Source organism: Canis aureus, chromosome 23 (genome assembly GCF_053574225.1).
Source record: "Canis aureus isolate CA01 chromosome 23, VMU_Caureus_v.1.0, whole genome shotgun sequence".
Lineage (NCBI taxonomy): Eukaryota > Metazoa > Chordata > Mammalia > Carnivora > Canidae > Canis > Canis aureus.
Genome location: NC_135633.1, coordinates 6,248,835 through 6,265,350, shown reverse-complemented (window position 1 = coordinate 6,265,350; position 16,516 = coordinate 6,248,835). Strand labels below are relative to the sequence as shown.

The window sequence follows — 16,516 nt, the reverse complement described above, 5'->3', positions numbered from 1 at the left end:
AGTTTCTAAGTCTAGGGTTTTTATGGGCTTGTTGGCAGACTGCTTTAATCTGATTAATCTTCCATGAACCTGTCATCCAATCAGGTTTCTGTCCTCTACCTACCACACGGGGAAGGGTGGAGGGCTCCTTCCAGGGTGGCGTAAAATCCCTTTAAGGTGAGGTCCCTGCCTGCCTTTCTTCCAACTAGCCTTCATCAAAGGCAGTTAAGACCCAGTCAACTCAAGAAAAACTTTTCTCTTTCTTTTGACTAACTGAAAGAATTTAGATTGGGAGCCCAGTCCAGAAAAAAAAGTTGTATTACCAGAGATAAATTTTTCTCTGAAAGATCTATCTGTGTGACAGGGCAAATGTCTAATTACCAAACATCTGCTCTTCTTATTGTCCTATAAACTACCCTCCTCCCCTTGGAAGCCCCAGGCCCCAGTCCCATCCCTTAATTTACAATGACACATAAGCCTCAACTGAGTGACTTGTCCTTGTGTCTCATATTCTTACAGGGCTTCCCATATGTATGTAATTAAATTTGTTTTTCTCCTGTTAATCTGTCTTATGTCAATTTAATTAATAGACCAGCCAAAAGATAACCTAGAAGGGTAGAGGGAAAAAAATGTCCTCCCCGACACAGGCAATGAGTGAGCACAGCAGAAGACTACGGCAGACCTGCTCCTGGAGGGTGACTTGGGCTGAAGGACTCTGTGAAAGTCTTGATGAAACGTCTGAGAACTGTACTGCAGAAGGAGCTACTTCTGCCCAAGTCTCCTCTTTTTCCCTCTCTCTTCCACAGGCATCAAACATGCATTGATCACTTCCCTTGACTGTGTCCCCATTTATCCTCACGAGCAGGGCACCTAATAAATCTCTTGCAGATTTAATTACATGTTGATGTCAGCTTCGCAGAGGGCCCAGCCAGGTACCAGGCTGTTTTACATACAGGCTTCAAACTTGTTTTTGGTAATATTTCTGAAAAAAATTTCCTCTCTCTTCTTACCAAATTGCCAGGTAAAACCACTGTAGCTTTTGAAACTAAAATAAGAAATGAATTGACACCAAAAAAATAAAACTCAGTGATGTAGGAAAGATGTTAGGGTTCGAAGCCAACAGCCAAGAAAGAATTCTTGAGAAGTCTTTGGTGAAGAAAGGGGATTTTATTCAAGACCGGGGACCGGACCCGTGGGCAGAAAGAGCTGCACCAGGGTCATGAGGTGTTGCACCTTATAAGCTTTCGAGCTGAGAGGGGATTAGGGATGATGTAAGAAGTCTCTAAGGAATTTTGGAAGCAAGGTTTCTAAGACATTGTGGGGGCTAGCTATTGTTAGAAAAAAGGTCATTCATTATAGTCTAATACATCCTTAGTCATGAGACCCTTCAGATGTATATCGGTGGGCCATGGTTGGGGGATGATTGGCAACATGTATCTTGGGGGGGTGGTTACAGATAAGGGAATCTCTAAAGGAATTTTCATATGTGAAAGTAGCCTCACAGGATCCTGGGGGTTGGGCAAAAATCACCTTTTGCTCTTAGTGAAGTATTAACGTGGAGGCAGCTGAGTCCCTACAGGAAGGTCACTCTGCCTGTGTCAGGGGCTTGTCAATGGGCTGTAGGGAGTAAGAAAATTTAATAATTGCTCTTCTGCCTTTGTTTCCCACATCCATTTAGACCACTGAATTAAGGACCAAGTTCAAAACCTTGTTCTAGATGTTAGAAATACCTGTTGATAAAGTTTTGGAATGTGGGTGAGGTCCAGAGCCGATGACTAAGGAAGAATTCTGGGGGGACAGGGGTGCACTTGAGGGAGCAGAGTTAAAGTGGAAGTTACAACTGTGTGGCTGGCCAGGGGGCACTGGAAGTGTTGGTGTGGGAGAAACATCACAGCATGAGCAGCAGCAGAGCCTGGACACCCAGAAAATTCAATGTCCCTCAGGGAAGGGAGCACCGTCCTTAGGGTAACTGCTGGGAGGAAGTCTGAGAATAAAAATGAGCAGAACAGGAAAACTGGGAAAGGAAGTGGGGGGGAATAAAGACATTCTGAAGAACACAGCACATTTATTAAATAAATTTCTAGGCGCTTAACAGAAGAGGGAGTCCTTGAGCTGAGCAACCCAGGCAGCTACTCCAAACCTTTCCTTCCACCTGAGACTAGCTCTCACCTCTCTTTTCAACTGCTACTAGCTGGGCCCTGGGGAAATTTATTAATATGGGAGGGAGGTAAAGAGTAGGGTGATTAGGGCAGGGATGTAAACAAGAAAAAAGAATCTCTCTGTTTACCTATTTATGTAGTTTAGACTCTTGGATCCCACAAATGTGATACTACTCAAAAACAAACAAGAAAATAATTTCTTGGGATTAAAAATGAATGGAAACAAGTTAACCAAATTGCATATCAGTTTTAAAGGTGACAGTGCAAAGAATGGGACTTCACAGCATACAATTTTGACTGTGTATCCTTGGTGAAGTGTACTGTAAGCACAGATAAAAAGGTTGATTTCATCTCAATCAGTGATTCAATTAATTAGTAGTAATATTAGTCATCGTATCTTGAAACCGTTTCTTGTATATAATGAGATAAGGCAATTAAGTATGTTAATTATCTTGATTCCTGATTTTCAGGGCTAGAGAAGGTAGATGTGGTTCAAAGACACTCTTTCTCTGTGTCTCTCATGAATAAATAAAATCCTAAAAAAAAAAAAAAAAGAAGCTCAAAGAACTCAGGTGAATCTGCTGTTACGTTAAAATTGAACTGGATTATCAATGTGAATTCATTATTTTAAAACATATTTTCTAAGTGTCTTCTAATTATGCACCCAGAATGGTCTGAAAGCAATGTCGTTCCCATGGTGAGCATCTCTAAGCCTAGTGTTTGGCTCCCTCGTGCCATTTTTCACTAAAGGGAACTAGAGTTCTTTAGAAAACCCAAGCAAACTAGCAGTCAGCTTGCTCATTCCAAGAAACAGCCAGAGTGGTGATGCACATACTGTGCTCTTCCTCTGTCCCTACCTAAGTCCCCTTTTCCAACACCCTTGCTTCTCTCTAAGATGACACGTCGTGGTAATCTAGCACTGTGTAAGACTTCGTTTTCTAGAATCTAGAAACACCTTTAAACAAACTCCTGTCCTTGTAATTTGATTATAAAGAGAAATGATTTAGAATTTTTGCTACTCTTTTGTAATAGGAATGGCCCAATTAATGATAAAAGGCTTAATATGATAAAACAATATCAGTAAATGTAAAGAAACTATAAACATTAGAAAATTATCATGATACAACCCGGGTAGAAATTACAGTTGGTGTTAAAACCATTAGCTGACTTATTGATGAGGATTGAGAAATTGACAAAGTAACAGCACGGGGATCTTCCTCAGAGGGGGAAACTACAACTGCATAATGAAGAAATCATTTAGTTACCACTTATATCCAGTGATCAATGTTAGCAATGCAAACGTTTTGTCCAAGCCAAGTATAAAATATATTTTTGAGATAAGAGCAGAATTTTTTATATCAACAGCCTATTAGGTAATATTAGAGAATTAATATTTTTAATACATTTCACTCAAAATAACATATTTGGGGCCTTTCACAAGACCTAGTCATATGGACCTATTATTCTGTGTTTGTAGTAAAAAGAAAGAATATTGATGATCACTAGTAATGTCTTCTGCAACGATACCAAGGGTCTCTATCAATAAATACGGATATAATCATTTAATTTGGCCCTCTTTAATATACTTTGGTAAATTGCATGAGGATGTCTGGGGGTATGCGTAGGCATAGACAAGGTAACTATAATGTATAGCAATGAACCACTAATTTAAGAACAACAAATAGTGAAGCTTGATTAGTTTTCTAATGAAGCTATTCAGTCCTATACCAACATTATCAACATGTAATCTGGGCATGCTATTATTCAAAGTGAGGGATGGGGAATCCCTGGGTGGCTCAGTGCTTTAGCGCCTGCCTTCAGCCCAGGGTGTGATCCTGGAGACCTGGGATCAAGTCCCACATCGTGCTCCCTGCATGGAGCCTGCTTCTCCCTCTGCCTCTCTCTCTCTCTCTCTCTCTGTCTCTCATGAATGAATAAATAAAAACCTTAAAAAAAAAAGTGAGGGATGAATGTGTAGTCCAATCCTGTGTGATGGCTCATAATCCTTGTCCCTCCTGAAGATAACAAACAAGCATTATGAACCTGGCCCACAGCATTGAGTCAAGACCCAAGTGACCAAAGGTGAGAATAGAAGAACTGACAGGGAGATCCTTGTAGGTAGGGCCTCAAGAGCTGAGATATAAAAACCGACAGCCTGCATGGTGTCAGAGTAGCTGGGAATGCAGAGCCAGATGCCCATGGACACCACAGATAAGTAAATAAATTGTTAGAGTCATGCAGTGGAATATCAGAAACCCGAGGTATGTAGGAAGTACTGTGGATGAATCTCAGTGACATAATTTTGAGGGAAGAAGGCATATTGCATGTAGCATAATGTTCTCTGATAAAACACAAAAGCAAGAAGACCCAAGAAAAATATTGTTTCCATTTAAATATATGCCAGAAAGCTATTAAAAGAAGGAGAAACACAGATAGTTATTTGGGGGGATGCTGTAAGATGAGATGAGAAGGAACACTGGATAAATTTAGGTAATCAGTAATTATTGTCTCAAGTTGTATTCATTAGTTAAACAAAATAAAACAATGTCATGCAAGAACTGAAGAATAAAGGATAAAACTTAATCCAATTCTATGCACCTAGGGTCTAAAAGATTAACTTAGCTCTCACATTTGAAGATCTTATTGAGTAAGTAATTTGTTTGCAAATTAAAAAAAAAGTATTATTGATCTCAATATTAATTCCTGTGACATTCCTGCAGCACAACATAATGTTAACATATGAACCAATTCTTAACTTGACGGAGATGATTAAGGACATTTTCAGAACCTCAGGTCTCTATAGAAACAATTAAAGCAGGGAAAAGAAATGTACATAGCTGCCTTTTATTTTCTGCTTTGTTGAGAATTTGCTTCATTGAAGTAAACAATATTAAAAATATTTTAAAAGGATAATATGCTTTTGAATGAAAATATTTGAATGAAATTAATATTACCTCTCTAAACAGTAGCTATGTATTGGTTACTTTTTTTTTTCATGAAGGCTAAATTACCAGAGCCTAAAATGAAAAAGAAAAAAATATATATATATATAGAGAGAGAGAGAGAGAGTGAGCATGATTTTCATTCTACTATGGACTGATCTGGGTTTCCTCAAAATTCATATTTGAAGTCCTCACCCTAGTGTGACTGTATTTGGGAATAGGACTTACAAGAAGTAGTTAAAGTTAGATGAGGTCATAATGATAAGGCCCTAATCCAACAAGGACGATGTCCTCATAAGAAGAAGGCCAGACAACAAGCTCTGTCTCTGCCATGTGACAATGGAGTAGACAGGCAGCCATCTATCTGCAATCCAAGAAGAGAGATTTCCACAGGACCTGACCATGTTCACACTCTGATCTCAGAATCTCAGCCTTTAGAATTGTAAGGAAATACATTTTATGTTATGACAGCCTAGCTGACTAATACACATATTGATAATAATATAAATATTATATATTTATTTAACTGAAATTTGCTATAATTCTTAAATATATGGCAGAGTGCTTTTTGTAGCAATAGAGAGGTGAAAAGAGCTCTGTAATCATAATAATGAACAATCCAAAACCTTTGCTTATTGATGTAAAATCAAGAAGTAACAATACATGCTAATTATTTAGAAACATGAAGTAAATTTCAAGCAGAATTCAGAAGAGAAGTGAAAATTTTTTATCTGGGGAGATGGAAATGAGTAAGGAGGTAGAAATGGAAAAAGATGTAGGACTGTGTTGGGGAGGAAGGATTTCCTCTGCCTTTCAAGATTCTTCTAGCTAGACTTAGAATCAAATTGACATGAGACAGATTAACAGGAGAAAATCAAATTTAATAACATATATGCAGGGAATCCACACAGACATAGAAATACTAAAGACAGACAAATGATGATTATATGAGCTAAAGAAAAAGGTAGGGGTCTGAGGATACAAAGGAGAGAAAGATCAAGAACATGAACTTGGAAGGAGACGTTTGGAAACCAAAGGTGCCCTAGGATGCAGGTAGGTTTCTTAGATAAAGAGGCATCTCTGTTAATTGCCCTCTCCCTGGTAGAGCAAGCAGCGGAGGGAGAGATAAGCTTTTTCTCAATCTGCTGGGTTTGGATTGCTTTTAACTCAAAATAATATTCATGCCAAAGTTGTCCATCTTGAGGTGGTCTGCCCCTGGGCCCTAAAACTGCAAGCTTTGAAATAAAACAAAACTACTTTAATCTCCAAGTTATGTATATGTGAAATTTTAATAAATAATACAAATAAAGTAAATGTGTGTGGTGTATGTGTGTGTGTGTGTGTGAAAAGTTTGAATTTCAGTGATTTATTTTGGAGATGTGAATAATCTGGATCTTAGTAAGTAAAAACAAAATGCCACCAAAACTCCACTGTCTTTTTCCTGAAACTTAATTTATGAAAATCTGAACACTGGATCCAGAAGCTGTGTCACCTACCCTCTCAAAGTTAAGATCTAGTGGGGAAAAGTGAATCTGCTTCCCATTTGACCTCAGGGTCCTCCCACCACTGCGGCAAGAGGATAGTAAGTCCTCATTACCTCAGGCCTTGATCACATACTTTGTTTCTGAGCTGCATATGGTGGCATCCTCACCAGAAACCAGAGACCAAGAGTTAGTAGGAAATATATCTCCAAGAGAAAGCAGGGTGAATGGATATGAGTGACCAATACAAAAAAAATAAGAGTGTAACCAAATGTCAGTTCTAAAATCCAAATTCTGTATGTTCAAAACTGAATGTCAGCTGGCTGTATCTCCCATGTGATAGTGGTGTCATCACTATAGGCATGCAGCTTTAGCATTTCTAAGTTGTCTTCGACGCTTTTCTGTTTTTTATTTTTATTTATTTATTTTTAAATATTTTATTTATTTATTCATGAAAGACACAGAGAGAGGCAGAGACACAGGCAGAGGGAGAAGCAGGCTCCATGCAGGGAGCCCGATGTGGGACTTGATCCCAGGACTCCAGGTTCACACCCTGGACTAAAGGCGACGCTAAACTGTTGAGCCACCCAGGCTGCCCTGTTTTTTTTTTTATTTTTTTTTATTTTTAATATTTAAACATTTGCTAAATTCAATCATAAATACTGCTTAAGTGACTCTAAAGTATTTCATCATTATTATAGTTCAGTATATTGCTACTGCTTGCTTAAATTATTGAAGTATTCCATTAATGGCTTAACTCAAGTTTTTTGTATTTTTTTTAACCTTACCCAAGTCCCATTATCACATATTTCTGATAATTTACTGCTTTTTCTTAACTAATTCCTACACTTTAATAGCTTAAAACTAGAAACAAACTAAATGCTTAGATATTTAATAGACTTCAGTACTTTAACTTAATGGAATATTATACAACTCTTAGAATCATAATTCTGAATATTTTAGGGGACATATGTATATAATATATACATATATAAAATATATATATATGATATAACATTAAAGAAATAAAGAAGTATGCAACAACTGTTAAATCATTACACAGGGGTCACTATATACACCTTAGTTAATGAAGAAATGAATTCACAAAGCAAACAGACAAAATGTCTCAATGGATGCTAAAATTATGTTTCTCTATAGTTTTCTTCAATATTAATGATAACACATCTATTCTGGAGACTCCTAATGCTCACACACATTGATTATCTGTTCCTGTGGGACATTTGAGAGGCTAATATTTTACAGACTGTTTGTAGTTGGGTGGGATCAGATGATTGGTTTTGGCCAATAGACCTGTAATAGAAATGACATGTTACATTTTCATGCTGAAGCATTTATTTGCTGGGGTGAGCCTTCCAGCTATCTTTCTTCCCTTATCATAATGATCAGAGAAGAATTCTCATGTTAAGAAGCCTGGGTCACACTGTGCACTTTGTACAGGTAACAAATCTTTGTTGAGTTGTGTTTATTTGTTTAAGCAACATAAGCTAGCCTATCCTGATTAACACGTTTTAAAACAAAATTTACATGACAAAAATATTGGATAACCAAATGAAAAAAAAAAAAAAAACTCTTTTACATGCTTAACCCAAATGAGTACAAATCACAATTAAAATTGTCCTGAAGCTTGATGCACATTTAGAAATGAAACGATTAGTTTTCCACTGACTAATGTTAATCTGAATTTATTTTGTAGTTGCTCAAAGTCTGGCTTGATTGCTCCCTGGCAGCAATCCCTGGCATATCAGTCCTTCTGTGACTCATATGATTATTCATAAAAAGTAACCATAATTTTATTTAATTCCAACTGAAATTCAGTTCTTGATGTTTTAGTTCATTCATTTATTCTTTTGTAAATATATCAACCTATTTTAATTGAAAACCTTTCATATATCAGATACTCTTCTAAGTACTAAGAATACAATTGACAATAATCAAAAGTACATTTAATAACTATATTTTTTGCTTTAGACAGTATTTTAAACTTTTTATCTAATTTAATCTTCTCATATTATGATAAGCCAGACTACTATTCTAATTTTATTTTACTTTATTTTATTTTTTAAAGATTTTATTTTCAAGTAATCTCTACACTCAACATGGGGCTCAAACTCATAACCCCAAGATCAAGAGTCACATGTTCCACTGACTGAGCCATCAGGTGCCCCACTATTCTAGTTTTAGGTAAAGAACCTGAGGTCCAGAGAGTTCAAGTAACTTGCATGAGGTCACACAGACAAAAAGAAACAGAACTAGAACTCAAACCCATGTCTGAATGCAACATCTGGACTCTTTGCCTCATCCTGAACATGACCATACACCCCAGTTTGCAATTTGCATATATTATTCTACCGTAGTTTCAAATAGAATACTCTATCCTCTTCCAAAGCAGTCAGGTTTAGAAGATAAAATATATGGTCACCCTACTCATGCCCTATAACTTCGCATGGCCGCAGTTCACAGGATAGACGGAGATTAACCATGTTTAGAGGTGTTTTAAAAAGTGATCATATATGAAAGTGAAATTCCAAGTGCAATGAGCTTTCCTAGCTCATCATTGTCCTATGCAGCAGATAGAATCTAAACAGAAAAGGGCATTTTAGGAAGAGCAAAAAAACCAGAAAAGTGGGCAGCTCCGTATATAGAAAATCAAAGTCAGGCAATGCCAATAAGGAGAAAAACTGAGCTGTTTTGCTGTTAAGAAAGCAAAACACTAGACTCCATGATATTCAACCTTTTTTGGCTCTTCCTAGCTTGTTTACTCACTAGATTGTGCAAGAATAATCAGGTGATCAGTCAGGGTAATATGGGTGAGTAGGAAAGTGCAAGAAATTGCCGGAGAAGAATAATATCACTGCTAAATAAGGCTGATCAGTGCTTGAACATCACAATCAGTGCATTTGTGAACCAACACGGGGATCAAGGACGAAATGCAGCACAAGTTTATTCTGTGGCTCTGGTCATCAGTCATGGTGGGCTTCTTGGTCAGATTATAAATGAATTCCATAGCACTAGCCTCAGATTAATGGGTGTTTCACAGAAAATGACTGAGGTTTGCATAGATTTATGGAATCTTGGAATCTACCTTATTTTGAAGTAATTTATATGGCTATTCCTGTCTCTTTGGACATCTAGTATGATATTAGAACTCAGGAGGGGAAGCCTACGAACCAGAAATAGTCCATGAAAATAAAATTGTTTTATTTGATAATTGATACAATTATCCAAGTGACTTTCAAATGCAGTTTGTTCCTTGATGGCGTTATTCAGAAAAATATATCTCAATCTGTCGTAACACTTTATGTTAGTTTTGAAGTGCAGGAACCCTTTGTATCATTTGAAGATTTTGAATCCCTTTCCTTCTGAGATTTGAGAAGGATGCAAAGTATTATTCCATATAATGAGAACAAATTATGTTATTATCAGGCGGTATTTGAAAATGTGAAGTAACTCATGCTTAAAATTGGTGAATTAAACATAAGTAGCATTTTTACACTATTTGTAATTAAACTATTTATCCAATAAAAGCGCTAATTAAGGACAAGAAAGGCGTATCATAAGGTCATATAGTTTGTTAATCTATCTGAACTATGAGATGAATTCTTATGTATCTAGAGATATATACAGATGAAAACTGCATAATTTTCATTTCAGAAAGTTGGAAAGATACTTTATATTTTACTTGACTGAACTCTAGTCGTGATCTATTTTATGATCACAATTTTGCTGGATGAATGAAAGAATGAAGGGAGGAAGAAAGGGAAGGAGGAAAAATAATTTGTAGTGCAAAGATGTGAACAAATCTGGTTTCATATTTTGGATTTTCTTAGAAGTTATGGCACATGGAGAAAAAATATTTAACATCATTAATAGTGACCTCATCTATAAAGTAGGGCACATAACATTTAGAGTTGTTAGGGTGACAGGAGGAGCTTCCGAGAAAACTGATATTCAAAATGCATCAAGAATACAATGAATTCATATAAAATTTTAATATTATTTGGATGGAGTTCTTTTAAATATGATGTCCAATGCAAAGAATAAAACAGTCCTAAATAAATCATGGAGATGAAAAGTACACTATAGGAAAACAGTTAATAAAATTGTAAGAATGTTAAAATAATAACATGACAATATTAATACTGTGATATTATGATATTTTATATATTAATACTGATTGTAATATTATAATATTATATATATTATGGTGACTACACTTTTCTTGATGAGTATGGAATAATGTATAACATTGTCCAATCAATATGCTATACACCTAAAATTAATATGACATTATATGTTAATTATATTTCAGCTAAAAAAAGAAAGTAGTTCTGTACTTTAACACCAAGTTCAGCCCACATCTGGATAATTGACCCTTATATTTGCCAGCAAATAGTGGAATTTTGTTAGTAAGGAGTTGTTGAGGGGATAGTGAGGGCCCCGGCACCCATGACATTGGAAAATAGAAGAAATAAGGATATTTAGATTTTATCTGACATAACATTGAGAGAACATATCTGTCTAAATACTTAAAAGGCTTTCACCGTCAACACAAGTGAAATCAGTCAACGGTGAATGTTCTGGGAGTAAGATTTGGCTTACTCATTATAGATAGCATCGTTATTATTCTTTGATCCATTAGAATTTCTCCATGTTAGTGACACCTGGGTGGCTCAGTCAATTAAGCATCTGCCTTTGGCTCAGGTCATGATCCCAGGGTCCCGGGATGGAGCCCCATGTTGGGCTCCCTGCTTGGTGGGGAGTCTACTTCTCCCTCTCCCATGCCTCCTGCTTGTGTGCTCTCTTTCTCTCCCTCTGTTTCTCTCTCACTCTCTCTGCTGCTGTCAAATGAATAAAAAATATTTTTAAAAGGTTTAAATTATATATAATATATATAAATTTTCATATATATTTAAATTTTTATATATAAATTTATATATATAAATTTATATATATATATAATTTCTTTACATTATTCCAGACAAATTCTTTCCATTTTTGAATGTCTTTAAAAGATACAGAAGGCTTTCTCAGAGCATAGGTGGAGGTGTGTCCAAATGTTTACAGATGGGAAAATGATATTTTGTACAACGTAGTAAGTTTAATCTTTTTTCTGTAGTAGTTATAGAAAAACCAACTATCAAAATTTTATATAGGTTAAAACACAACAAAGCAATAAAATACAGTCAACTACTTAGTAAGGTCAAATTCCCCTCTGCTCCTGTACGCTTTGACATGTCACAGAGGAGATCTAATTCTTTTGTTTTCCATTTCCACATGAAATTTAGAATTTAAAAGAAGGCCAGATCAGTTGTGTCTGTGTTGAAAAGGGGCTCAAAGGTAGCTTCCTGGGAGCAGTGACAGTGCCTGCTTTAGTGAAATATCTAGTTATTTGATGCTGGTTGTATGAGAGTCAACAAATGATATTTGTTCAGTGACAAGAGGGAGAACAAATTGGCATATGGTCAATAATATCCTACACCGTTATTAACAGGGAGAAAGATCTTCCTAGAGCACCGTCAACTCATTTGGTTCCTCTTACACAGCACAGATGTCCTCTCCGACTTTTTTTCTCCCGTTATTCCCTCTTAAAAATAAACTTCCAAAGCTCCACGTTGCTTATCCATTTACCATACATATACTTTAACATAATAAATTCATTCTCCCTCGCTCTCTAGTGCACAGCTAGACTTGTTTCCAAATCTTTCAATTAGTGATAGTGACATATGCCTCAGTCCTGACTGATGGAATAGAGTGGAGTGTCACAGCTTTGGGTTTTTGTGGAGTCATGCATCCCCGAATAATCACATAAAGGATGACCTTGCTCATCTGAATCACACTTGTTCAAACTGTATGTGAACAACAAACAGATTTCTGTTGTACTGAGATATTAAATAATAAGCTAATTTTCTAGCAGCTGAGCTCTAACGAGCCCACATGGCATTCAACACCGCTTAAGGCATATCCAGCTAGTATCCTCTTGCACAGCATTTGGCTTTTGCAGCATGTTTTCTAGCCATAATGGTCTGTTCTTTATTTCTAATTCTCCAAAATGATTTAATCCTCCCTGTTCTTATGTTGCCTTTTGTCAAGGATAACTTTTCTTGGAATTGGTTAACTTCTTGGAAATCTCCTACTCAGACTTCTTTAGAAATATTCCAGCATTAGTAGGGAAAACCATTATTTCCCACAAATACTCCCACAGCACCTTTCATACACCTATCATGGATCTTATGTCTAGTTCACCAGTAGTTCTTGGGTGAAGATCCAGCAGTTAGTGTCAATTAAAACTTTTTTTTGGTATCGTTTATATTGGAGTTTGATTTGCCAACATATAGCAGAACACCAAAGTGCTCATCCCGTCAAGTGCCCCCCTCAGTGCCTGTCACCCAGCCATCCCATCCCCCTGCCCACTTCCCCTTCCACTACCCCCTTGTTCTTTTCCCAGAGTTAGGAGTTGCTTATGTTCTGTCTCCCTCTCTATTTCCCACTCATTTTCTCTCCTTTCCCCTATAATCCCTTTCATTACTTTTTAATATTCCCCATATGAATGAAGCCATACAATGTTTGTCCTTCTCCAATTGACTTGACGTCCTTCACTCAGCATAATACCCTCCTCTGCTTCCACGTCGAAGCAAATGGTGGATATCTGTGCTTTCTGATGACTGAGGAACATTCCATTGTATACATGGACCACATCTTTTTTATCCATTCATCTGCCGATGGACATCGAGGCTCCCTCCACAGTTTGGCTATTGTGGACATTGCTGCTATAAACACTGGGGTGCAGGTGTCCCGGAGTTTCAGTGCATCTGTACCATTGGGGTAAATCCCCAGCAGTGCAATTGCTGGGTCGTAGGGCAGATCTATTTTTAACTCTCTGAGGAGCCTCCACACAGTTTTCCAGAGTGGCTGCACCAGGTCACATTCCCACCAACAGTGCAGAGGGTTCCCCTTTCTCCGCATCCTCTCCAACATGTGTGGTTTCCTGCCTTGTTAATTTTCCCCATTCCCACTGGTGTGAGGTGGTATCTCATTGTGGTTTTGATTTGTATTTCCCTGATGCGGAGCATTTTCTCATGTGCGTGTTGGCCATGTCTATGTCTTCCTCTGTGAGATTTCTCTTCATGTCTTTTGCCCATTTCATGATTGGATTGTTTGTTTCTTTGCTGTTGAGTTTAATAAGTTCTTTATAGATCTTGGATACTAGCCCTTTATCTGATGTGTCATTTGCAAATATCTTCTCCCATCTATAGGCTGTATTTTAGTTTTGTTGACTGTTTCTTTTGCTGTGCAGAAGCTTTTTATCTTGATGAAGTCCCAACAGTTAATTTTTTATTTCATTTCCATTGCCTTCATGGATGTATCTTGCAAGAAGTTTGCTGTGGCCGAGTTCAAAAAGGGTGTTGTCTGTGTTTTCCTCTAGGATTTTGATGGATTCTTGTCTCACATTTAGATCTTTCTCCATTTTGAGTTTATCTTTGTGTCTGGTATAAGAGAATGGTCCAGTTTCATTCTTCTGCACATGGCTGTCCAATTTTCCCAGCACCATTTATTAAATCCACTTTTTCCAGTGGATAGTCTTTCCTGCTTTGTTGAGTATTCTGGGAACCCATTTCTGGCTTCCATATTCTTTTCCATTGATCTATATGTCTGTTTTTGTGCCAGTACCACACTGTCTTGATGATCACAGCTTTGTAGTACAACTTGAAATCCGGCATTGTGATACCCCCGGCTCTGGTTTTCTTTTTCAATATTCCCCTGGCTATTCGGGGTCTTTTCTGATTCCATGTCAATTAAAACTTGAGAAATGCATTCAAGAACTTATAGAGAACTCTGTTCTCTTCCATTTTAATAATAAGTTTACCTGTTGGATTTCTGTCGTCTGAAATTTCATCCATTGAGATTCTGATACTGTGCTCCTTTTTTATGTCTAGGAAATTCAGGACAATGGAAAGTACACTACTGCCTAGGCTCAGAGAAAGAGAAAGTAAATGTTAAACAAAATCAGGATCTCAAAGATCTCAATCTTTCAGATTTCAATATTCTCAGATCTCAATATTCACTGCAGCATTATTAACAATATCCAAAAGCTGTAAGTTGTCCAAGGATCCATCGGATGGGTGGATGGTTAGGGAAAAAATGTGATATATGATTAAATATTATTTAATCTTAAACAAGAAGGAAATTCTAACACATATTACAGCATGGAAGAACTCTGAGGGCATTAATTAAAGTGAAAGGATAAATACTGTATGATTCTACTATATATAATGTACTCAGAGTAGTCAAGGTTATAGAGATAGAAAGTAGAATAGTGATTATCAGGGGCAGGAGTAGAGGAGAATGGGGAGATATGGTTTGATGGGCACAGAGTTTTAGCTTTACAAGATGAAAAGAGGGATGGAGATGGATGATGGTGATGGTTGTACAACAGTGTGAATGTATTTTTTACCCCTGAATTGTACATTTGCAAATGATTAAGATGGTAAATTTGATCTTATAGTATATTTTATTCTATTTCTACAAAGGTTTTTTATTTTAATTCCAGTATAGTTAACATACAGTGTTATGTTAGTTTTAGGTGTACAATATAGTGATTCAGCTATTCCAAACATCACCCAGTGCTCACCGCGAGAAGTGCCCTCTCTAATCCCCATTATTTATTTCATCCATTTCCCTCCCCACCTCCCGTTGGTAACAATCGGTTAGTTCTCTATAGTTAAGAGTCTGTTTCTCTCTCTCTCTCTTTCTCCTTTGCTCTTTTCTGTTTCTTAAATTCCACAAATGAAACCATATGGCATTATTTATCTTTCTCCGACTGACTTATTTCACTTAGCATTATAGTCTCTAGCTCCATCCATGTTGTTCCAATGGCAAAATTTAATTCCTTTTTATTGTTGAATAGTATTCCATCGTATAGATATACCACATCTTCTTTAGCTATTCATCTATCAATGGATACACGGGCTGCATCCATAGGTTGGCTACTGTAAATACTGCTGCAATGAACATAGGGGTGCCTGTATCCCTTTGAATTTGTGTTTTGTATTTTGGGGGTATATAGTGCACCCAGTAGTCCAATTTCTGAATTTAGGGTAGTTTTATTTTTAATTTTTTGAGGGACCTCTATATTGTCTTCCCCAGTGGCTGCACAAGTTTGCATTGCCACGAAGAGTGCACAAGGGTTCCATTTTCTTCACATCCTTGCCAACACTTGTTGTTTCTTGTGTTTCTTGCTTAAGCCATTCTGACAGTGCAGGGGTGTATCTCACTGCATTGCATTTCCCTGATGACGAGTAATATTGAGCACTTTTTCATATGTACATTGGCCATCTATCTGTATGTCTTCTTTGTGGAAATGTCTGTTCATGTCTTCAACCCATTTTTTAAATTTGATTATTTGAGTTTTTGGTGTTAAGTTATATCAGTTCTTTATATATTTTGGATACTAACCATCTATCAGATATGTCATTTGCAAATATCTTCCCCCTTTCAGCAAGTTGCTTTTTGGTTTTGTTGTTTGTTTCCTTCACTGTGCAGAAGCTTTTTGATCTTGTCCCCCAATAGTTTATTTTTACTTTTGTTTACCATGCCTCAAGAGACATATCTAGAAAAATGTTGATGTGTCTGTCCTATATCAGAGAAATTACTGCCTGTGCTCTCTTCAAGGTATTCCTTACTTTCTCTGTATTTTCCTTTCCAGTCTGTTTTCATTCTTTTTCTAATTTGTGATTCCGTATAAATTGGTTCATGAAAAGAGAGAAAGTAATTCACTTTTACAAACTTTTATATACCAGTCCCTACATGGAGCTCTTTTCCTTGTAGTACACAGTATCATTTGTATTTTTCAAATTTCCATTTTTTAAATAAGGTTTCTCAGAGCATGTCCTGCAGCTGGATAATGGTGTAGGGATTTCATCTGGATAAATGAGGT

At 36.8% G+C, this 16,516-nt stretch overlaps 1 long non-coding RNA gene across 1 annotated transcript in view; it reads left to right on the top strand.

Annotated features, from left to right (window-relative positions):
• The window catches only part of LOC144294524 (uncharacterized), a 267,849-nt gene that overhangs the window by 165,138 nt on the left and 86,195 nt on the right, over positions 1 to 16,516 (top strand). The gene's annotated exons all lie outside the window — the stretch shown is intronic.